The sequence below is a fragment of the Peromyscus leucopus genome, chromosome 5 (genome assembly GCF_004664715.2).
Source record: "Peromyscus leucopus breed LL Stock chromosome 5, UCI_PerLeu_2.1, whole genome shotgun sequence".
In the NCBI taxonomy this organism is placed as follows: domain Eukaryota; kingdom Metazoa; phylum Chordata; class Mammalia; order Rodentia; family Cricetidae; genus Peromyscus; species Peromyscus leucopus.
In genome coordinates, this window is record NC_051067.1 from 55241814 (window position 1) to 55265891 (window position 24078).

Below are 24078 nucleotides of genomic sequence, written 5' to 3' on the forward strand. Positions count from 1 at the left end.
CCTCCTGTGGGGCTGTCATGCTGCTGAGAATCTGAGTCCCAGCTCTTCCTTTCTGCTCTTGCCCCTTCATCTTAGAGCAAGACACCCGCCACACTGGGTACACCTGGTGTGCAGAACTGCTGCAGAGTCTTAGCTTGAAGGCTTGGAATGATTTCTTTTCAATAACGAATCACAATGGGGGATAGTTTTACTCCTTGCTTCCTGCAGCTTGATTTGAATTTGCTTGACTAAACTCTGCAATGTATTCTTGCTGTTCATCTGCCTGGTCCATGAATTGGATCTTTGAGCGAAACTGTTATTCACCCTCTGGCTTTTCTCATGGCTATGTTTCTGCTCCTCATTCATTGGCTCCATTGGGGATCTTTCTTCTCTTCTTATGAAGCTTCCCCCACTGGTTCTTCTAATTCTCATGACGTGGATCCTCTTCTCTATTACTGTGCTAAAACCTAGTCTTTTTCTGGCATGGTTAGTCCTTATCAGACATCGCTACTTGGGGCTATATTAACTACTTTAAGCAACACTTGCCTAAGAGGGGACTAGATATCATTGTATCCTATCACCCTCCTGCCTGAATGCCTCTCCTGAGGCATCTTGATTGAATGAAATGGATGATTAGACCGTTGGATGGATACTAGGGCAGACAGAGAGACAAAGAGATGAGCAAATGTATGATAATATTGTTCTGTGCTTTGATTATGGTTTATTCTTGCAGAAACATGGAAATTTAATACATCTTATGAATATATTATAGCTCCGGATTCATGGGTTCATAGCACATGTCAAGAATAGGCTTGTTTCTTTTTTATCCCTCTCACCCTGTCCCTGTATCTTGCCAAATGATGCCCTGCATGATCTTAGCACTTCTTTGGTGAAAAAGTCCTTGCTAGATGTGACCCCACAGCCACAGACCAGAAAGAAACCAAAATAAAGAAGATGGAAAGATCTCCTAATGTCATTGCTTAGAAGAATAAAAATGAACATGACTATTGTATCTAAAATAATATGTAACTTCATGTCAAAATAGAGAAAACAATCTTAAAGTTTACATGGAAGCACAAAAGATTCCAGATAGCCAAGGAAACCCTGAGAACTAAGAATAATACTTTCTTCCCAGCCACATGTGCAGTTTAACATCATCTTGCTCAGGCCTCTGTCTCAAAATTCCTTGGAAAATATTCTTATAAAATGTGCTTCCTATGGCTGAATCCAATACTCACTTCACCAGTTGTTTCCAGTTTTTTTTTTTTTTTGGACTTTGAGGAGGCTTCTGTGACAGCTGACCATACATTATTCTTAAGACCCCTTATTATTTCCGGATTTTTCTTCTGCTTCACTGGATTCCTCTCCCACTTTGCTTTTTATGGTTCTTTCTTGTCTTTTCAAACCAAATGTCAGAGAGAGGTTTGCGACCCTCGTTCCTTCTCTGACAGTTCTGCCTTCCCAGTGAACCTCATTCAAATGTATATCTCTGAAGAGTCCTTATGAAGATGACTAATTGTTTATATTTGTAGTTGAGGCTTGTCTCATAAACTCCAGATTATGTTTCAGCTACGCATTTGGCATCTTCACTGAATCTTCTCATCAATGGCACAAGTTTAGTGTAGACAAAAAAAAAAAACTCATACAACATAAATAAAAAGATGTGAATGAACAACAGAGCAACAGCATTTTGCCTTCTATGACTTAATGAGCAGCATCCCTGCTGTGACTTCAATGTTGAAACTTCAAGCAATTCCTCACACAGAATTCACTACATCCCACTAAGGATTCAATCCAATGCACCTACCTTTTTCCTTCTCCCTCACTGGGCACCAGTCTAAGGCACTGTGATGATCTATCTCTGTTTAGAACAGAGAGCCAACAAAGTAGCTCAGCAGGTCAAAGCACTTAGTGGTCAGGCCTGACAAGCTGAGTTCCATCCTCATTCTATGGAGGAAGGAGCAAATGGACTCCCTTAAGTTTTTCTCTTATTTCCACATTCATGCCTTAGCATGCCTGCATTTGCATACACAGGATATACATCACACACATAATAATAATAATGATGAAGAAGGCAATAATAGTTAAAAAATGACCCAATAGTATTTTAAGTTTCCAAGTAGTACCTAGTGGCTTCAATCACTTTATTTATTAATTCACATAATTTGCATTTATAGGGTGGACATTTTATTTTTTGACCCTATAAAATCTTGTACAAAATGAAGTCCCCCTTAAAGTGACTGCAGCATACTAACTCACCAAATAAGCGAGAATCACATAATGCACACTGAGGCACTGATGGGGCAGCAGACACAGACAAAAATGGGAAAGAATGACAGATAATGATATATTGAAAGCTGTGATTTGGATGCATGTGTGGAGAAGACACTGAAGAATCTCTGAAGATGAAGTAAAAGGGAGAGGCCCATGGTCATGCAGAGACTGACAGTTATGAGTAAGGACCATAGCGCATGTTGTTACTGTTCAGACTGAACTTTTGTCCCACTGAGTACTGCAGGCAATATTTGGGAGTGTATCTTGAAAAGGTCACCTGGTCAGTGGGTAAAGGACATTTCATTCTTTTTCACTGTTTCTGCTAAGCATAGTGTAGCCCAAAGACATTCTTTCTCCCTGCAATATAACCCATGTGTCAGTTGCCAAGCCTTTATGTCATCTCTTTTCTGGGCTATAATGCTGTTTCTCTCTTCCCATTTTCCTCCTCTGCTTACATCTCCTCTCCTCTCAAACAGCTTTATTAGTCTTTCAGTCATGGATCCAAGTTACTGTTTTCCATTTATTTATTATTTATTTTTTATATCACTTTCATTTACCTCTGTCTTAGGATGTAAACATTCTTATTCAATTTGAAAAAAGTTTTTATTTTTGTGTTACTGTTTATCTTTCTCAATCTAGTGAGTTGATAGATGATCAGTCTTGATGGTGACAGACCAAATATGAAGATTTCTATTGGTGGCAGTTTTGGAATTGGTTTTATATTGGCATTCCTTAGTTTTTCCCTTAGGCAGATCAGAAGGGATGCAGAATAGAAAGACAGGAAAGGCCACCTTGAAAAGAGGGCGAAGCTGGGGCCACATTGGAGTGTTACAGCTTCACTGTGACAGTGTCTGGAAGCTCTTAGGAGCAGTTGCTGAAGTTTCGCTCTGTGAATACCATGAATTCTGTCTCCTCATATTTCTCCTTTCCTGTGTCCCTGAGTGGGGCTTATTACACATAAGTCTATTTCTCTGACATGTTATCTTTGTTATCTTTGTTCAGGATCCTGCATCATGCCCTCTCTCAGTGTAGAAGTGCCATCACCTCCTCTCTCAGCAAAGATGAGCGCTTTCTGAGGCTGAAGCATAGATGCATATTGATAGCTCCAGAGGCTCACAGTCGCACATAGCACATGATCAATACATGTTGTAGCGAGTTCAGTCAGCCTGCTCCCCCAGCATCTTCTTTTTCCTCCTATGTCTTCCCATTGCTCCTCTCCTTCTTGCTGATGGGAGAGAAAATTGATAGCAAGGGTATGGAGTGACCTGAAGACCTGCCATTTCTACCCCTGCATCTTTCTCCTCCATAAACCTGCCTTGCTCAGGCAACTGTGGGTCAGAGAGATCACATGATTTAGAATGGCAGTCTTACTGAAGGAGTCTGCAAAGATCAACTACTTCACCCTAATCTCTAAGTCTTCTTTTAATGGTCTTTGTTCCTATTTTATCTGTGTTTTATATGTAGCTACTTCAGATAATTTTTGGAAGCAAATGTGGTAAGAGTAAACAATGCAATATTTGAGGCTATCTAGCAGTCACATTGTTGTAAAATCATTTTGGAATCGTCAGTTCCTTTTCTAAACAAAGGTTCTATCGAATGTAATGTTCTATTGTTCTAGTTACCATGAAACCACAAATTGTATGCCTTAAAAGCAAATGAAAAGTCACAATAGATTCTAGCAAGTTTGCTTAGATGTGCTTTGGCAACAAATGGTGCCTGCCTTTCAACAAGCACCTTTAAAGGAAGTGGTTTTCTTAGAATAATTTCAGTAGGAAAAAAATGCTCTAATTGTTGGCATTTTTTTAAAGTAGAAAGCAGAAACTAGAAATATTTTTATGACATGCTTCATAATACTACCCATCTATGTGTTATGAATCATATCCAAGATTGAAAATGCTATTGCAGGAAACATATAAATCATCTATATTTAGTTTAATACAGATTATTCCCACCCCAACCATAATCACCATTTACGATATCCATTTTTCATACATAGCTCATTTTAATAGTCAGAGTATCAGGCAATAAACACCAGCAGTTTTCTTTAATTACTATCCTATATTTTGAACGAGTTCCTATTAAGAAAAAAGCTTTTTGTGTGTTGAAAGATCTATAAGCATTTGTTGAACTTAAGTGGTGGGAATAATAACAGTTTTAATTTTACTTCTCAGGGAAAAAAAAAATGCCTGCAATCACTATGGCTAGTAATTGACCAGTTGGGTTTTGGAGGATAGAATTCTTCCTTCCAGTGTTCCTAATTGTGTTTTTTTTTTATTTTTATTTATTTATTAACATGAATGAACACTAGGCAGCAGTACATGCTGAGAGTTTTTGAATTAAAAAAAAGAAATATAAAGGAAAGGAACATGACTGGTTCTATGTATGGAGAAGGAGAAAGTTTATTATAGATATGTGGTAGAGCATAGCCAGAGGCAGAGACATCTGGGAGAGTCCAGAGTGGACAGGAACCTGAGGCATGTGAGGAAATTAAAGGGGTAGGAGGGAGAGGGGGCAGATAGGAACTAGGTGCAGCAGCCAGGAGGCCCAAAGGTACAAAGACAGCAGTCACCGAAAGGATCAGATTATATAGGGAAAAACAGCCCAGCCCAGTGGGCTGGAGAGTTCAGGGTAGGGGATGGGGTGTGCTAGGCAGAAGGGCCCTGTATCAGGTAGGGACTGAGGGATACAGGGAGAACCTGGCGGCCACTGTCTGCTTTGATATGTTCAATAGGCACCTTAGCTATTTGTCCGACTTTTTGGATGGTCAATCTTGAGCCTTTATTTATGGACCTACTCCGTTTTTGTTGCAGGTAAAGAAACAGCCAGGGTAGTGTTCTGTTCCCATCTATTTAATAGCCCTTAGAATGCTCTGAAGGGAAAAGCACTGACCAGAGGGAGCCCCAGACTGTGTGCAGCCTAGACTGGCTCCTTGTCTGCCCTGAGACAAAACAACAGAAAGGGAGGACAGGGACACTCCAGGCCTGATTTATGCAAAAGTGCAAGTCTTTTTAGTGTCTCAAGGAGACTGGACAGAAAATCAGAGTGAGCTGAATTAATCTTTAAGAACTGCAGCAGGGGTCAGGAGCTTTTCATGCTGGATCGCAGAGTTACTGCACTGCAGCACTCAAGGCGGCAAGTGGCTGGGAGAAATCCCTGTCATCTGGCCTAAGGACAGGTGACTGAAATATATATTTGAAATTGTCAGGAGAACTGCCCTTGTGGACTGAAGATGAAGCTACCTCCATATTTTATTATTCTTTTCCTTCAAGGCTTAGTGATGGGCAAACCCATAATATTGTCTGAAGAAGATGTCTGCCGGGAAATCTATAGCCACAGGAGATGCATGGAGAGCTTCTGCCCTGGAAACAGCCTCTCCGACCCATGCCCCCTGCTGATGGCTTTCTGATGATTGAAAAGCATCACTTGATGAACACCTAGACTGATTCCATTCCCTAGCGATTGTAAATAGGGCAGCAATGAACACGAGTGTGTAAGTGTCTCTGCAATAAGATGTGTAATCCTTTGAAGATGTGCCCAACTGAGCCATATGGTATTCTATTTTCAGTATTTTGAAGACATTACCAATTAATTGTAAAGTGGCTACACTAGTTTACACTCCAATCAACAGTGTGAAAGGGTACCCCCTTCTCCAACAATGATGCCTGCATTTGTTGTCCCTTGTGTTTTTGATGATCGCTCTTCTGGCTGGGGTGGGATCCCTGTTGGCTAAGAATGTTGCTCTCTTTAAAAAAATGTTTGCACTAGTCATCTTTATTTCTTCTTTTGGGAGCTCCTTGTTTAGTAACATAGCTTATGTCTTAATTGAATAGTTGCTTTTTCTTCATTTCTAGTGTTTTTAACTTCTTGTATATTGCTGTCATTAATTTTCTGTTGAAAATGTAGCCATAAAAGATTTTCTCCTGCTGGGCAGTGGTGGTGCATGCCTTTAATCCCAGTACTCAGGAGGCAGAGCCAGGCAGATCTCTGTGAGTTCAAGGCCAGCCCGGGCTACCAAGTGAGTTCCAGGAAAGGCACAAAGCTACACAGAGAAACCCTGTCTCGAAAAACAAAAACAAAAAAAGAAAAGAAAGAGATTTTCTCTGGTTCTGTGGGATGTGTCTTCACAAATTTGACTTTCATTTGATATACAGAAGCATTTTAGTTCACGAGAATCCATTTTGGTCTTGATTCTTCGTCTTATTGCCTATACTATTGGAGTCCTATTCAAAAAGTATTTATACCTCAAAGTTGAAATGTACTTCTCACTTTTTTTCTCTAATAAATATGTAGTATTAGATATTGTCTTGAGATCTTTAATCTACCTGGAGCTGAGTTCTGTTCAAGGTGAGAGACAGGGTCTAATCTCATTCTTTTACATGTTCATGCCCAGCTTTCATGATACCATTCTTTGAAAATGCTAACTTTTCTCCAATACACATTTTGGCATCTTTGTCAAAAATCTTTGGCTTTAGTTCTGTGGATTTGTATTTGGGCCCTTTCTTCTAGTCTACTGATCAACATGTCTGTTTCTGCGCCAGGGCCATGTACTTTTTATCATTATTGCTCTATAGTATAAATTGACACCAGGAAATGTAATGTCTTTAGCAGTCTGCTTTCTGTTCAGGATTGTTTGATTGTCTTTGATCTCATGTTCCAGCTCAGGTCCTCTGGACCCTTCACCTTCAGTTGATGGTGTCTTCAGCAATAGGATTTTCTGCCTTTGGAAGGCAACTGGCAAGGGAAATAGCCTATTATGTTTTAGGAGTCTCTTAGATAATCCAGACCACAGCTCAAAACTGGGCTTTTCATGCCTGAATTTGGAGTATAATTTATTGTCAAACGATTTCTTCAAGAGGCAGGTGGATCTCTGTGAGTTCAAGGCCAGCCTGGGCTACAGAGTGAGTTCCAAAGCTACACAGAGAAACCCTGTCTCAAAAAACAAAACAAACAAACAAGCAAAAAAAAATCTTAGCTGAGCTGTGGTGGTGCATGCCTTTAATTCCAGCACTCAGGAGGCAGAGGCAGGTGGATCTCTGTGAGTTCGAGGCCAACCTGGGCTACAAACTGAGTTCCAGGACAGGCTCCAAAGCTACACAGAGAAACCCTGTCTCAAAAAAAAAAAAAAAAAAAAGATTTCTTCAAAATATCCCCGTTATCTTCTTTTATTTCCTTTCTCCTCCCATCTAATTTCTTTCCAATTACCCCTCCTATTTCATGTTATGTGTGTTTATGGGAAGGGTCTACTGCATTTTTTATTGTTGTGCTTATATTGGCATGAGTAGAGGTTATATATAAGAATACTAAAAATAGTTATTCAAATAAGTAAGTAACTAGTGGTAATAAATGTTTAGAGGCCTCTTATTTTATCTCTCTAGTGTTTTCATTGGATAAATATTGACACTCAGGCTCAATTTTACTTCTTTGGAAGCTCATACGTCAAATTTAGAGAGTGCTATCTAGTTAAAACCTCTTATAGAATTTGTGTAAAAGACTGATATCATAATTTAGAAATTGTTTAATTTTAAAAGCATTCTGGCCGGGTGGTGGTGGCGCACGCCTTTAATCCCAGCACTCGGGAGGCAGAGCCAGGTGGATCTCTGTGAGTTCGAGGCCAGCCTGGACTACCAAGTGAGTCCCAGGAAAGGCGCAAAGCTACACAGAGAAACCCTGTCTCGAAAAAACAAAAACAAAAACAAAAACAAAAACAAAAACAAACAAACAAAAAGCATTCTGTACCATCATTTGTAAATAGGGTGCTGTACAAGTGAACTTGAACACTAAATTTGAGATATCTCTACCAATCTTTGGTTCATATTATTGATCTGAGTAATAGGCATTTACATATAAATGTCTGACTGAACATAAAGGTCAAGTTAGGACTAGAGAGCAGTTTGTTACTGAAAATGTTCCCCAGTATAAATGGAAAGTTTAATAAAAAGGTGTGAATTGAAAATGCTTCTTGTAAATACTGTCAGTATTGTTGTCATGACTTCAGTCCTTGGCATAATCTTTTTGTCAGCAGTGTTTAATCATTTAAGGCCTTTCTTTTTAGCTTTCTTCAATTGTAGTGAGTATAAAGGTCACTCTGATAGGCTAAAAAGTCAGCCACTTAAGGTACGACAAAATAACTAGAAGTCTAATTGTAATAAGCTTATTCAGCTTTAAAAACATATACTAGCTCATTCTGTGGCATTTCAAACAAGATTTTTAACAAAATGGCCTTGGGTAAATCCAGGATCTAATCTAGGTCCTTTATCAAGTATTATTCTTTGTTGCAGTAAAGGTAAAGACTCCATTTGGGTGATGCCATGCTCACTTGGTTTTCCAAGTTGTTAAGTAGTTATGAAATCTATCCATGGAGGAAAAATGAGACATGAAAAGATTAGAACACAAACTGATAGTAATAATTTTATCTAACTGCTTTGTCCCTAAGTTTAACACATTAACCACTAAACCATACCTCATCTTTTCACATTGTAAGGTTAAACAGCTCTACCCACTTCCCTTGGTATATCCTTTCAACATGTTTGCTAGAGATGTGTTTGCCCATACAGGTCATAGAGAGCTTGAGCCATACCATAGATATGTAGGGTATCCACCTGAGTCAGAGTCATTTGAGATCAAAATTTAGACCAAACATTCATGCAAACATCATGCTCTCCTTGCTATCATGCTTGGTTCACTAGAACACTAATGTTTTAAATCATTTAGCAGTGGAAATCAAATCAAACTCCCTAAATTTTCATAAACTTTCATGTTATATGTTACATGTCTTTCAAACAGTACCAACAACTTCCCAAGTCTGTGTCCGTATCTTTATCTATAATATGATCAACAGTATTTTTAAGGGTCTTGATTCTAGAATGATTCAGCTTTCAATTTTGGGGGTCAATAAACATAATTAACATTAATATATCTTTATTTATGTGATATCTAAATGCCTTCAAAGCATATTAAAATTCAGCCAGAAAAAGAGGACACAATGGTGATTATGGTTTCTAAAATTGGATTTATATTTCCAGACCTCTGTTGCTATGGCAATGACAAAGGTATTCTTGTAATTCATCAAAAATGTATTTCATTCATAGAGTACTTACATTTCAGAACTGTGTGTGAAGATTAAAGGAGTTCAAGCATGTAAAACCCTTAGCACAGGTCCCACAGAAGAAATACATAATGAATGCTAATGCTCATAATACTGATGCCTCTTTAATTCACCAAGGACCAACTGAACACCTCTGCACACTGCATAGTAGTTTAAACAAAGCGAAAATGGAAAACAAAATTATACAGCAATCCTCTGATGGAATTTGCTCTTTTGTTAGTGATGAGGTTGAAAACACGAAAAAGTAAGAAAACAAAACAAGAGAATAATTGGAATGGAGGATGTCACCAAGAAATGGCAAATGGCTTAGTATCCTAGTAGTCACTGAGGCCTAACAGTGCTGCAAACACCATGCTGAGCAGTGCATGCATTCTCTTGTGCAAATAACACAGCAGTCGTTTTTGCAGATAGGGAAAGTGAGGAAAAGGAAGTAGTCTGCTGTACACTGAGAGCTGGGAGCATAGGCATGCTAGCATGTCTTCTAGCTTATCCTGTGACCTCACAATTCACTTTGCAAAGTAATGAATGAGAACTGTTCTTACAAGGGCTCAAAGGCCCTTGATTAACAGTGCAGTTTTTCAATGCCTTGTTCTCCTGTGCTGTGCCACACGCATAAACAGTTCCTGTATTTCTGAGTTCTGAGTGAGGTTTTCTGAACAATGGCAGCTGTGCTTGGGTAGAGTTGAGATGCTCTTGGGCTGAGGTTATCTAAGTCCACTGAAGTAAATAATACTTGGTCTTTCTGCATTCCACACTAATAAAGTTAAATCCATTTAGAAGGTAATTGATGCTGTTCTCTAGCTACTGAAATTAATTTGAACCAGATGCCCAGATTTAATATTTCCAGTGTTTGCTACATTGGGTCATGTTCTCTGCACATTCCCAATCTGCCTTGAAAAGTCTACCTGGAATTAGCATATTGCTTTAACATTTTCTTCAATATTTAAACTCTACTAACAAAATTTACCTTGTGTTAACAACATACAAAACAAAGATTAGAATCTAATGCTTAAAATGACATTACACTGTCATTGAATGCTTGGTTGCCTTCTGACCTGGGTTCCACCCTTGCTTGTATTTCTTGTCTCTGGAACAAAATTGGGTTCATCTTATAACAGCTGTCTGGAGAGTTTTTGTTTGTTTGTTTTGCTTTGTTTATTCCAAGGTCTTATTCTGTAGCCCAGGCTGTCCTAGATTTCACTATGTATCCTAAACTTCCTGTCTCAGTCTCCTGAATTCTACTATTACTGGAGTGAGCTACTCTTTCTGGCTATTCATAAGAGTTTTGAAATGAGTTGAGTTATAACTATGTATATGTCTGTGTGGATCAAACCTGTGTGTGTGAAGGTCATAGGACACCATTTGGGAGCTGCTGCTTTCCTTTCTTCTGAGGCAGGGTCCCTCTTGTTTTCACAACGCTGCACACTCCAGGTTTCTGACATACTCCATGGACTCCTGAGCAATACTCCTGTCTCTTCCTCTAATCTCTGTAGGAATGTAGGGGTGACAGGTGCATGCCACCGCATTCAGCTTTTTGTCATGGGCTTTAGGAACAAAATGCAGATCCTCAGGATTTTGTTGCAAGTTCTTATACCTGCTCGGACATTTTACCACCTTCTATTCCCAGGTTTCTTGAATGTGCCCCACTTTCCTGTTTTCTAGCTGTTCTATTTTTCTCTCCGCTAATACATTTTTAAAATATCTATCAAGAGTGTCAAATTTGAATTCAAATTTTACTTGATCCATTTATTATGGCCTATATTTTAAGAATCTCTATCTAAATACATTGATAGTACATATTCAGACAATTCTGAGTAGTAAAACTGAAATTTATATAAAATGACCAAGGTCAGCTTTGCTGGTTGGTGCTTGTAATCTCAGTTAAATAAGGAAACAAGTAATTTTTTTCCTTTTATTTTATTTTATAATACCATTCAGTTCCACATATCAGCCACGGATTCCCTTGTGCTCCCCCCTCCTGCATCCCTCCCCTTCCCCCCAGCCTACCCTCATACCCAACTCCTCCAGGGCAAAGCCTCCCCCGAGGACTGAGATCGACCTGGTAGACTCAGTCCAGGCAGGTCCAGTCCCCTCCTCCCAGATTGAGCCAAGCGTCCCAGCATAAGTCCCAGATTTCAAACAGCCAACTCATGCAATGAGCCCAGGACCTGGTACCACTGCCTAGATGCCTCCCAAACAGATCAAGCCAATCAACTGTCTCACCTATTCAGAGGGCCTGATCCAGTTGGGGGCCCCTCAGCCTTTGGTTCATAGTTCATGTGTTTCCATTCGTTTGGCTATTTGTCCCTGTGCTTTATCCAACCTTGGTTTCAACAATTCTCGCTCACATAAACCCTCCTCTTTCTCGCTAATTAGACTCCCAGCGCTCCACCCGGGGCCTAGCCATGGATCTCTGCATCCAGATTCCTCAGTCCTTGGATGGGGTTCTGGCACTACTATTAGGGTGTTTGGCCGTCCCATCACCAGAGTAGGTCAGTTCCAGCTGTCTCTCAACCATTGACAGCAGTCTATTGTGGGGGTATCTTTGTGGATTTCTGTGGGCCTCTCTAGCACATTGTTTCTTCCTTTTCTCATGTGGTCTTCATAGTCTCTGAAAACATAACAAGTTAGCCATGCCTGTGACTTCATTATAAGGTTACCATACTGACAAGGATTTCTGTGAGCCAGGGAGATGGCTCTCTGGATACAGGATTTGCCACTACCCGAGTAGGAAGACTTGGGTTCAGATGTCCAGAGCACAAGCAAAACAGGATATTCATCTGTAACCCCAGTTTTCCTCCTTGAAGTTGGTAGTAGAAACTGGAATTTCCCTGGAAGCTTGCAGGGCAGCTGGCCTGGTGTACACAGAGACAAACAAAAAACTGCCAAAAACATGGTAGAAGGCAAGGACCAATGCTTGAAGTTGTCCTCTGGCCTGCATATATGTTCTGTGGCACATGTACATATGTACTCACACACACATGAACGTGCATAGACATAAACCATGCACACACGCATACAAGAATTTTTCTTTCTCTCTTTCTTGCTTTCTTTTTTCTTTTTGAGACAAGGTTTCTCTGTGTAACAGCTCTGGCTATCCTGGAACTTGCTTTGCAGACTAGGCTGGTCTTGAACTCACAGAGATTTGCCTGCCTCTGCTGGAATTAAAGGTGTGTGACACCACCCCTAGGCTAAGATTTTCTTTTTAAAAAAAATAGCATTTCATACTCAACCCCCATTTCATTTTGTGGACAGTACATTTTACTTTCAGTTATATTTTCTTTGGAACTTAAAGGCTCCAATTGTTCAAGATTCTGAATGCTTTATGTATTGTATTTCATTTAATTGCAAAGAACCACCAGTCCTTTGAGACAGGTATAATTATTTTCACTGTTTGGATGGGAACACTGATACATGGTAAGAGTAAATAACTTTCTGAGTATCTCATCATTTGTACAAAATCATGGTAAAGACATGAAAATCCAATGAATGTGTGTTTAATCACATACAGCTGCCTCTGAGACAACTCCATGTCCACTATATATAATTGATGCCATTTTATTGGACCCCAAATGCACAGGGCTGTTATGATATGCTTAGATTCCAATTCAACTATTGCATTCCCATGTCTATTATCTCTACTTTTATTAAATTACTAGTAAAGCTGAATCCAAACATCATTACAATTTATATTAATTGATAATTAAATGTGAGCAAAACTTTATCATGACATAAATTGTGGTGGTATTCTAATTGTACTGAAATGTGATTTTGATTGTATGTTAATAAATAAAGTTGCTTGGGGGTCAGAGCTATTAGAGCCATAGACAGAGTGCGGCGGTGGTGGCGCACGCCTTTAATCCCATAGATCTCTGTGTGTTCAGGGATACAGCCAGCATTAGAGACATATGCCTTTAAGACCTGGGGGGGCTGTACATACAGACAGTGACGAGGCAGTCACGTATTTGAGTTTACAACCAATGAAAAGGCAGAATGACTATGAAACAACTTACACACAGGGAAATAGCTCTCTCTCGGGGAAGCTAGGAGCACTGCAGGAGGTAAGATTTTAGCTCTGAGCTCTGACCTCTGGGCTTTCTCTTTTACATTGGCTCTGTGTTTCTTATTTTAATAAGACGATTGGTTACATCTACAATAAATATCTTTCTTTCTTAGACTTGACATACCAAATGATTATATAATATTTAAAAATGAGAACACATTCATAGTCACTGTAATCTACTTAATTGCATAAGAATAAACATTTTAAAAATGAAGTTTCTTTTCAAATCTCAGTTATACATTTCATAGGCTTTTGTTTTTTAGCCCTTGAACTTCATGTGTGCTTCTCTTGGGATCCTGGAGATGTTTTGCTTGTTGAGACAGAGAGAAGAAACACTTTAGAATTAGTTTGTCCAATTAGTGGCTGATTGGCAGAGATGAGTCTCCTCTACCTGTGATGGGGACCACCATCAGACTAATTTGCAGTTCCAGTTGTCCTGTGGGTCAGACAGCAGGGCCCTGGACCATGGATGGAGCCATTGTATTGTTCCCTCCTCATCTTCCTCTCATACTGCACAACTCTCCTTATTGGAGTAGATTCCTATCTCAGCTGTTGAATTCTAGTCTGTCTAGGCAACTGGACCCAAAGCTAGTGAAATGCAAGTGCTGCAAAGTAACAGGCCTGAAGCTGGCCCAATGGGGCAATTCATTATTTGGATTTGGTGTACAGTACCAACAGCAAGGATAGGAAACTTTCAAAACGTGTCCTTGATTTTGTGAGAGCTCTCTACATTCTGCTTCTATTTTCCTATGTTAAAATTTTGGATGAAAATGTGAATAACCTGCAGTTTTGACTTTTGGAATATTTGGATAAATTAATGTTGTAAATTTTTAAAGCAGGTTATTTAATGGCTAAAGTTATAGACACATTAGAGAATGTGAAGTTTAATGGTGTTTGGCTCTACCTCCCTCATTTTGTCTGTATAAAGTTGAAGCACGTGTTTTTTTTTTTTTTTTTTTTATCTCCCCCTCACTCCTCTCTCTTTATATATTTATAAATCTATCTACCATCATCTATCTGTCTGTCTATCTATCTATCTATCTATCCATCCATCCATCCATCCATCCATCCATCTATCCATCTATCTATCTATCTATCTATCTATCTATCTATCTATCTATCTATCTATCTGTCTATCGTCTATTGATCTATCTATGTTGAAAAGTGTATATTTCCTAGTGTTGGGAATTGAGCCTAGGGCCTCATCATGCATACCATAATCAGTGCCCTATCACAACCCAAAGCCTAGACCTTTTTGATAATTCTTCCCTAAATATTCTCTTGTTACTTGACTAATTGCAAGTTCAGCAGCCAAAGCACATTTTTAATTCACAATAGGAATCTTTATATATAAGAGATAAGCCCGTGTCCTCAGAGTCAAAGTATAATTCAATACAATTGGTACCACAAAAGTTAAATGTAAAGATGTTGCCCCAAAACAAAAATAATTAGACTTATTTGACACTATAACAAAAGTTTTCCAGAAGATGGCTGTTTTTATAGAGAAATTAGTGAACTTCTTAAGAGTTCTTCAGAGAAACAGAAGAGAAGGACATATACAGAAGAAATATGAGAGGAAATATGTATTAAGAAATGGTTAATAGTTATGAGAGCTAAGGTGTGGTTAAATTTATTGTCTAATGGCTAGAGATTCAAGAAAAAATGAGGTAGTTCAGCTTTGGTCTATAGGCTTGAAAACCAGGAGAGCCAATCTGAAGGTGTAGGAGATGGGTATATCAGTTCACCCTGTCTTTTTTCTTTTGATATACTTAGATATTCCATATAGTTGATGATGCTCACCCACATGGATAAGGGATTTTTTTTTTTTTTTTTACTCAGCCAACCAATTCAAAGAGCCATCACCTGCCTGGCTCCTCATTATGTCATCTCCGACTTCTTAGTGGATTACCCCTTGCCTGTTCCCTGACCATCTGCAGTAACTAGAACAAAAGCAAATCTATTGTTAAGGCCTTCACAGACACACTCATTAGAATCATTGTAAATTCTTAGTATTTGTTCTGAAACACAAGCCTTTCAGATATCAGCTGCTGACACCCTGATCCTTGGCTTGTATTTTTCCAAACATAAGTAGCACCAACAGACTCCCTTCATGTTGTGCATCTCACACCGTTTGTATTTAGCACTCTTTCTAGCTAAAGCACCAAGGGTCTACAACTTTATGATAGTTTTATGTGTCCACAGTCCTGGGTTAAGGAAAACCCAAATAGCTGGCAAAAGGTATTCCAGGATATCTATTGAGTATGATCTTTATGGGGAGAGAGCTTTGCTCAAATATCTTCTGAGTAAGTCCTTCTTTCTAATCAGACTTATGTCAATTATTGGACCGTGTCAAAGTGGGAAGTGTATTGCAACTGTCAAGTGACTTGTTCATTCTACTTTTGTTTTATGATGAAAATCAGGTTATTTTAACTGAAAGCTTCAATGAATATATTTAAGGGGTTTAGCCAAAGCCTTTTGGAATTGCTAAAAATAGTAAGCTCAAGTTACCTATCACTCATCTGTCTGTTACTGTGAAGCCTTGACCTAAAAGTGTGGGCTTTACCTACTCTACCGAAACATCAGAGCCCTTCAGTTTTGAACATCACATCTGTTTATAGATATTGATTGCTCTTTTCTATTGAACACTGTAGCAAATCAAAAGAAAACAACAACAGACGCTCGTCTCAATGGGTGAATAATGCATTCCAATGAATAGGATACATATATAAAACTCTCAGTAGCACTGTAAACTGTGTCCCCCTCCCCAGGAGTCAAATGACTGAGCACTTTGGATTTAAAGAAGCAAAAGACCTTGTTCCTGAATGTGCACAGAAATAGAACTGTTGTGTGACAGACTTTTTCCTGGGAAGAGTCAACACACACATCTCACTCACCTCCAGATAGGGACCCCATAACAGACCATAGTGCAGATACCACCAATGACCAATTTGGTGAACCAGTGAGTTTTATTGGAGTCATGGTCTGAATCAATTGTCTTTTGAAGAATCTGAAATCTCAATATTAGATCATCATGATCTACTGCCATAGACTGCTGCTCATGTCCTCATACTGTCTACTTGGATCACTGAATCCATTTTTCTTCCAGGTCCACAGTAGCAAAAAACTGTAAAGCACTGGGGGACAGATCATAAGACTCTGCTAAAAAGATAGACATGTCTTCAAAACAAACAAACAACAACTCCCTATAGTTTCCCCAGGAACCTGTCCCTGTCTTTAGCCTGTGTTGCTTTGAGGAAACAGGAGCAATACAGGAAATCCCTTGAATGTTGTGTCCAGTTAAAAGTAAAAATGATAGAAGAGAATGGAAGTCCCTAGCATGGCCGCAGGTTTTAAGAGAAAGAGGGAAATCTTAAGCTTAGGGTGTGAGTAGTCACAATCAGGACAGGGAGGCACATGAATGAGAAAGAAACCCCGTCTTTTCTCTTCCATTCTCCTTTAACTTTCTTCTCTTTTTCTTTCTCCTTCCCTTCCTCTTCCTCCCTCCCCCTCCTTTCTATCTCGCTCTCTCTCTCTCTTGCTCTCTTTCTCCCCCTCTCAAATACACACACACAATCAGCCATGTCAGGTTACTAATGTTACAAAGAAAGAGTTATACTACACAAGCAACATTCTAGGTAACCAGTTAATAGATGTCACTGAGAAAAAGCCCTGACACTAAGATGCAAAGGCACGAACTGCATTTGTTCAGAGAGCTCAACAGTCTGCATCTGATTGTTTGAGTAACTGACTTTCTGAGACGTCATGACCAGGTCGGAATTATCTAGGAAAAGCAGCAAAACAAGGCAAGGAGAAAAAAGAACGTGAAGAGAGTAAAACAAAGACAAAACAGCTTGCCCAGTAGATCAGAAATTTCAGGGGGTGTCAGGAGCTGAGGCTGCAGGGCAGTGGCTAGCTTGCCCGCTTTGTATGTGGACATGATCCAGAGGAGATGGAGGTGCAAAAGGATTAAGAATGAGAGTGAAGAAATAATGGGGACAAACAATGCACAGCATGTTGGACTGCTCTATAGTCATGTTCTGCATTGCTAATATCGTCCAAATTACTACCAGTTTCCAGAGCTGCCACATCATTCTCAACTGACATATCATTGAGACAGCTCATGACTCTACCTCAAGAGCTGTGGGACCTCTGTGAGCTTCATTATGCACAAGTGTCCATGTTTTCAAGTTCCCCCACCTTCCTCAGCATTGATTGCTGTGGTTTCACCACAGTTTCCTCTCTCATCCCCTCCTTTGTCCTCCCACTCTCTCCCCTTCACTCCTGCTTCAGTCACAAAGAGGAAATAAACAACACCCACCTCTACACACTGCACTGATGCACACACACACACACACACACACACACACACACACACACATACACACACACACACACACACACACACACACACAGAGTTCCCCACACAGTGTACCAGCACACGTGCACACAGTGACAACACACTGCACTATTTCACATACTCTGAACACCCCCCTAATGCACTAACACACCAATATAGACACAGTCCACCAACACAGACATATATACACTGCAACCACATACACTTACAGTATCAATATATGCACTGCACTAATTCATACACTCTGAAGACAACTGTACCAACATATATACACACACCCATTGTACCAATATATACACACTGCACCAGTGTGTACACATACCCGCTTCCCCCCACTGCACCAACACACATGCAGATACATACACTATATTATCAGAAACCACAACACACACACCTTGTACCCCAAACACATTTTACACATGCACTGTAAGAACAAACATATTGTATCCCCCCACTGCACCTCCCAATATACCAACACACACACATGCACCAACACACACATACACACACACACACAGTACCCTCACACACATTGTACCAGCACACATGCACACATACAGTACACTGTACCAGCATATGCATTGCCCTCCCACAACACACTGCATTCCCCAATGTACCAACACACACATACTGCAACAACACCCACATTTCATCCCCCTCACTACACCAACACACACATACAAACACACTGTATCAATACCCCAACACAAACACACACACACTGAAACAATCACAGCCATCTCCTGATCCGTCTATTTCTACTCATCTTCTTTAGGTACATTGCAGTCTATTTCTTTCTCTCTTTCAATTCCCTTGGCTCCAAATGTACCATTCTTTGGCTTGAGGTACCCGTAAAGATGTCTTATAAGAAAATTAATGACTTAATACTTTTCAAAAACATGCAATCAGGAGTCCTTAGTACATGGAAAGAACACTGCACGGGCCAGAGTACAAAGATAACCAGGAGGTATCAGCAGCCGGAGAAAGGCATCTCTCTGTTAACGCAGCTGATGACCTCCCAGGCACACTGCCACCTTTGCCCCTGTTTTCTCTTCCTGGTGCCTGGTTATTCATCTTTGGCTTTTGTGCTTGCAGTCCTCATGCGTTTTCTGCTCCAGCAGCTTGACCAGGTTGACCTTAGTAAGAGAGATGACATTTCTGGAAAAAGACAAGCCAGTTACAAGACAGACTTGGGGAAGGACTTAAAGCATGAGCCCCAGGAGGCCCAGCATCCTGTTCTCCTTTCCAGAGCTGAGCCAATGGAATGCGTTCTGAGAGCTGCAGGCATTATGAATGAGCACACTAGATTTCTTTCTCCTCTGACTGTAGGGTTTCAGTTTTTGCCATTCATTTAATAGCTATGCAATGTGCCTTGCCAGGCTGTGCATCCTAATAGGAACAAAGCACAGGTTTCACATACAGTGCACTTGTCAGGGCAGACCTGACATCTAGGTAGATGTCTTTGGCTGTTTGTATTGCTAGAAGTAGTTCTCATCTAAACATTTCCTTTATGGAGCAGTCAATAGAATGAAGGATAGTCACACACAGTGTCACTTTGGTATGTCATGTTTGGTATATGTCACTTTGCTATTTGCCATGTGCTGTACAGCTGGAAATTCACGTATGTGCCACCATAGTTTGGAAACTGACCCAGAGGACTCGGACACCACTCATACCTGTCCCATCTACTTTTGCTGGGAATTCATTTAGCTCTGAGCTCTACAAGTATTCTCAATAGTTTCCCCATCCAAGTCGCTCAATTGCATCTCCCCCATAAGTCAATTCTGGTCCTCTTTCAAAGTTTGGGAGTAATGAGGCATTTTAGCTTATAAAATCTTTGCCTCCCCAGTTGTGAGAAGAGGTGTCAGAAAAAATAAAGAATACACAGGACACAAGGGAAAGTAAAAATTTAAATGGTCTCTGTATCTTATTTAGTTCAGAGAGCATTAGAAGATAATATCCCATGCATAATGATGATCCAATTTGGAATTTTAATGTCTGACTCATCCAATTAAATAAGTGAATAAAATATGACAATAAGGAATAAAGTATACCTATTCCTAAAGGAGCATCTTCAATGAGTTTCTTTTCTTTCTGAATTATGTGTACATGGGTCTGTGTCTCTGTGTATGTGCACACTCATGCCTGTGCCTAGAGAGGCAAGGGACATGGATCCCCTGGAGTTGGAGTTATAGGTAGTTGTGAGCTGCTAGACTAGATGCTGGGAGCATCAATCCGGTTCTCTCTAATAGGAATGAGAGTTCTTTACTGGTGATCCATCTCTCCTGCCCTGGTGGGTTTCCTTTTTAAGAAAACATTACCAGCATGAAAATATTCCTCTTTACTGTCATCTTATAAATATGTTTGTTGGTTGGGCAAGTTTGTAAAACTCTACAACCAAGCTGTTCTGTTGTTTTTCTCAATGATTTCACCATAGTTAGAGTAAGAAGTGCCGAACCAGGTGAAGGAAGAATTGCTTGAAAACCTTGCCTCATCTTTGATCAAGGGAGCTGCCATAGCACCCACTCTGTCAGCAGCTTTGGAGAAGGCCCTGTTGGGTATAACATTCATTTCTTTCCAGATACTTTAGCCAAAGCCAGTGAGAATGGGAAATTAAATCACACATGGAATCCAGTAATCATTTCCCTTTATATCCTCGTAGAATGCATTATAAAATATCTCTCATCATTATTATCTTTTTACATCATGAAGGAGCAAAACCAAAATACCTCTAGCAATACACTTCTGAACCATGATTCTGTAGCCATGGTTTCAACAGTGACCAAGAGAATAGAAACTTAGGTTTGTATTTTACATCGTCTAAAGCACAAAATGTCTTCCTACATAACTGTGGTCAGAGTATTCCTTTCTCATTTCCTTTATTCCTGGCAATGTATTCCGTATGGCCCCTTGTCCCTGCAATATTTCACTATGATTACTGTTTGTGCATTTATAATGAGATTTTACAAACAAAGTAAAATGTCTCCTGCATTTGCTTCAGGGGAATTTGATCAATCTCTTATTCCAAAACCAAACCCTGGTGTTTGTGTCATATCAGTACTGCCCATTCAATTCCTTCATATCAAAAATTATTTTCTAAGCTTCTATTTTGAGTGGCACATGACTCCGAATCTATATGTGGATTAGTGGAAGGCAGGCCGCAGGTCAAAGTGATAATGACCACCTACTGAGTGAATGCTGTGTGCCAGGGGCTGGATTAATGGTTGCACTAAGTAATGCTCAGAACAACTCCAAGACATTTGTTAATAGTTTTAAGAAACTATCTATCTCTGCATATGAGACACATTCTCACTCAGGTTAGACATATATGCTGATAGTTTATCTACCATTTCACATTTTTAGGAATGGTATTTGTTTTAGCTGGTTTTCTATTGCTGTGAAGAGACACCATTACCACTGCAACTCTTACAAAGTAAAAACATTTAACTGGGGTGGCAGCTTACAGTTTCAGAGGCTTAGTCCATTATCATCATGGCAGGACATGGCAGCATGCAGGCAGACATAGTGCTGGCTACATCTTGGTCATAAGGCATCAGGAAGTGGACTGTCTTAAGCATATATGAGACCTCCAAAGCCCATTTTCACAGTGGCACACTTCCTCCAAAAAGGCCACACTTCCAAATAGTCTCTCGTTTATGGGTCATTTTCTTTCAAACCACCACAGTATTTTACTTGTTGTAGTGACAAAAATACTCCTCAAGATCACCCTAAGGAAGGAAGAATTTATGTTGTAGCTCACAGCTTGATGGGGTACAGTCTATCACAGCAGGAAAAGCATGGTGGTAGGAGTTTGAGGCAGCTGCCCAGTCATTATTGGGTATCAGTTCCATTCGTGGTGCAGTCTGTTGCTCTACTGAAAGAGAGAGATGTATAATTTATTTCTTACATTCTATGATTCATATTCAAATATGATACGTATTTGGTAAGTACAAACACACACACACACACACACACACACACACACACACTTACCTATTTGCTGTTGCTCATGTGAGATATATACCAACTTGTCAAGAACAAAGAGACTGTTTTGTAACTTTTCAAAGTAGACTAAGACCAATGGTAGAGAAGAGAGGCATATGAAAAAAGGCATTTAGGAGAAAGTGGTGTTTCAGTTGCTCTTGAAATAAAGTTAAGAGTTAAACACTCAGAAGTAAGTCTGTCTCAATTACATTGAACACTGTAGATACGTTCAAAATCTTCTGTATAGTTCACATCTCTCTTATCATTCTACAGTGAAAAACACTTCTTCCTCTGTTAATTTATGTTAGGATTATGATAACATTCTTGAGGGACAATGACCCCCGGGAACGCCGCGCCAAATCAGGGCGCTGTGGGACCCGCTACCCAGGACGCCTGTCCCTCCCCGGGCCTCTGCTCGCTTGCCCGCCCACCAGTCCGTTCCCCTGGTCGGCCTCTAGGATCGGGCACGTAGGGCGAGCTGAGAGCAGGACTGGGGAGGGTGGTGACCATCTCGGAGGAGCTGTGGCTGTCAAGATGATAGAGGTACTGACAACTGACTCTCAGAAACTGCTATACCAGCTGAACACCCTGTTGAAACAGGAGTCTAGATGTCAGCCAAAGGTCTGCGGCTTGAAACTAATTGAGTCGGCACATGATAATGGCCTCAGAATGACTGCAAGACTCAGGGACTTAGAAGTGAAAGACCTACTCAGTCTAACCTAGTTCTTTGGCTTCGACACGGAGATGTTTTCCCTAGCTGTGAATTTACTGGACAGATTCTTGTCTAAAATGAAGATACAGGCGAAGCTTCTTGGGTGTGTTGGACTGAGCTGCTTTTATTTGGCTGTCAAGCGATAGAAGAGGAAAGGAATGTCCCATTGGCTACTGATTTGATCCGAATAAGTCAGTATAGGTTCACGGTTTCCGACTTGATGAGAATGGAAAAGATTGTGTTGGAGAAAGTATGTTGGAAAGTCAAAGCTACTACTGCCTTTCAGTTTCTGCAACTCTATTACTCACTCATTCAAGAGAACTTGCCATTTGAAAGGAGGAACGATCTTAATTTTGAAAGACTAGAAGCCCAACTTAAGGCATGCCACTGCAGGATCATATTTTCTAAGGCAAAGCCTTCTGTGCTGGCATTGTCTATCATTGCTTTGGAGATCCAAGCACTAAAGTATGTAGAGTTAACAGAAGGAATCGAATGTATTCAGAAACATTCCAAGATAAATGGCCGAGATTTGACCTTCTGGCAAGAGCTTGTGTCCAAGTGTTTAACTGAGTATTCATCAAACAAGTGTTCCAAGTCAAACGTTCAGAAGTTGAAGTGAATCGTGTCTGGACGCACTGCCCGGCAACTGAGGCACAGTTACTACAGAATAACTCACCTCCCAACAATCCCAGAAATAGCTTCTTAGCTGGCAAATCTGGTTGTTATCCTCTCTATACAGAAATTTTTCCAGTGTGATAATTTTCTTCTACAAATGAAGAATTGAAATACTATCTTCAATATAAACAATATGGGATTAAAATAGTAAAGGGAAAAATGACTGTTGATCAAGTTAGTGAATATTGGAAGGCATTTACCATGTACAATGCACAGCAGTCTCAAGAGAAAGGACTTAGCAAACCTCTACATGTTAACACTTTTGTCAAATTATTAACTTAGGAAAGAGAATCCTCCAAACCTGAATTTATAAATATAGTTAATAAAATAATATTTTTAAATTACATATCACCTCACTGTAGCTTATTTAAAGTTACTTTAACACAAGCAGAAGGATGAAACAAAAAGTTTGACCCGCATATGAACAAATTCAAGTCATTTTGTTGATTAAGAAAACATAGTATGCACTTGGGTGATGTACTTACAAAGTAATATAGGGCAGAGAGTCTCCACATTATGTTTCTGAAAATTGCTGAGGTGTCTCAATTCTATATTTAGTATTTTATCTCTAAGCAGTTGGTCCATTACAAAGTAATTATATGCTTAAAAATATAAACTTAATCCCCGATACATATACAATTTTGCCATCTAAATTTCTTAATCATAGCAAAGATTTATCTTTTTTATGATTAAAGCTAAATGTTGCCAGGTGTTGTGGTGCACACCTTTAATCCCAGCACTCAGGAGGCAGAGGTAGGTGGAAGGTGGATCTCTGTGAGTTTGAGGCCAGCCTGATTTACACAGTGAGTTCCAGGACAACTAGAGATTCTGTCCTTGTCCCTGACAATTGAACACTGTAGATACATTCAAAATCTTCTGTGTAGTTCACATCTCTCTTATCATTCTACAGTGAAAAACACTTCTTCTTC

General features: G+C 39.8%; 1 pseudogene; it reads left to right on the forward strand.

Annotated features, from left to right (window-relative positions):
* Positions 1–22296: 22296 nt before the first annotated feature.
* LOC114708719 lies at positions 22297–23157 on the forward strand (annotated as a pseudogene).
* The last annotated feature ends 921 nt before the right edge of the window (positions 23158–24078 follow it).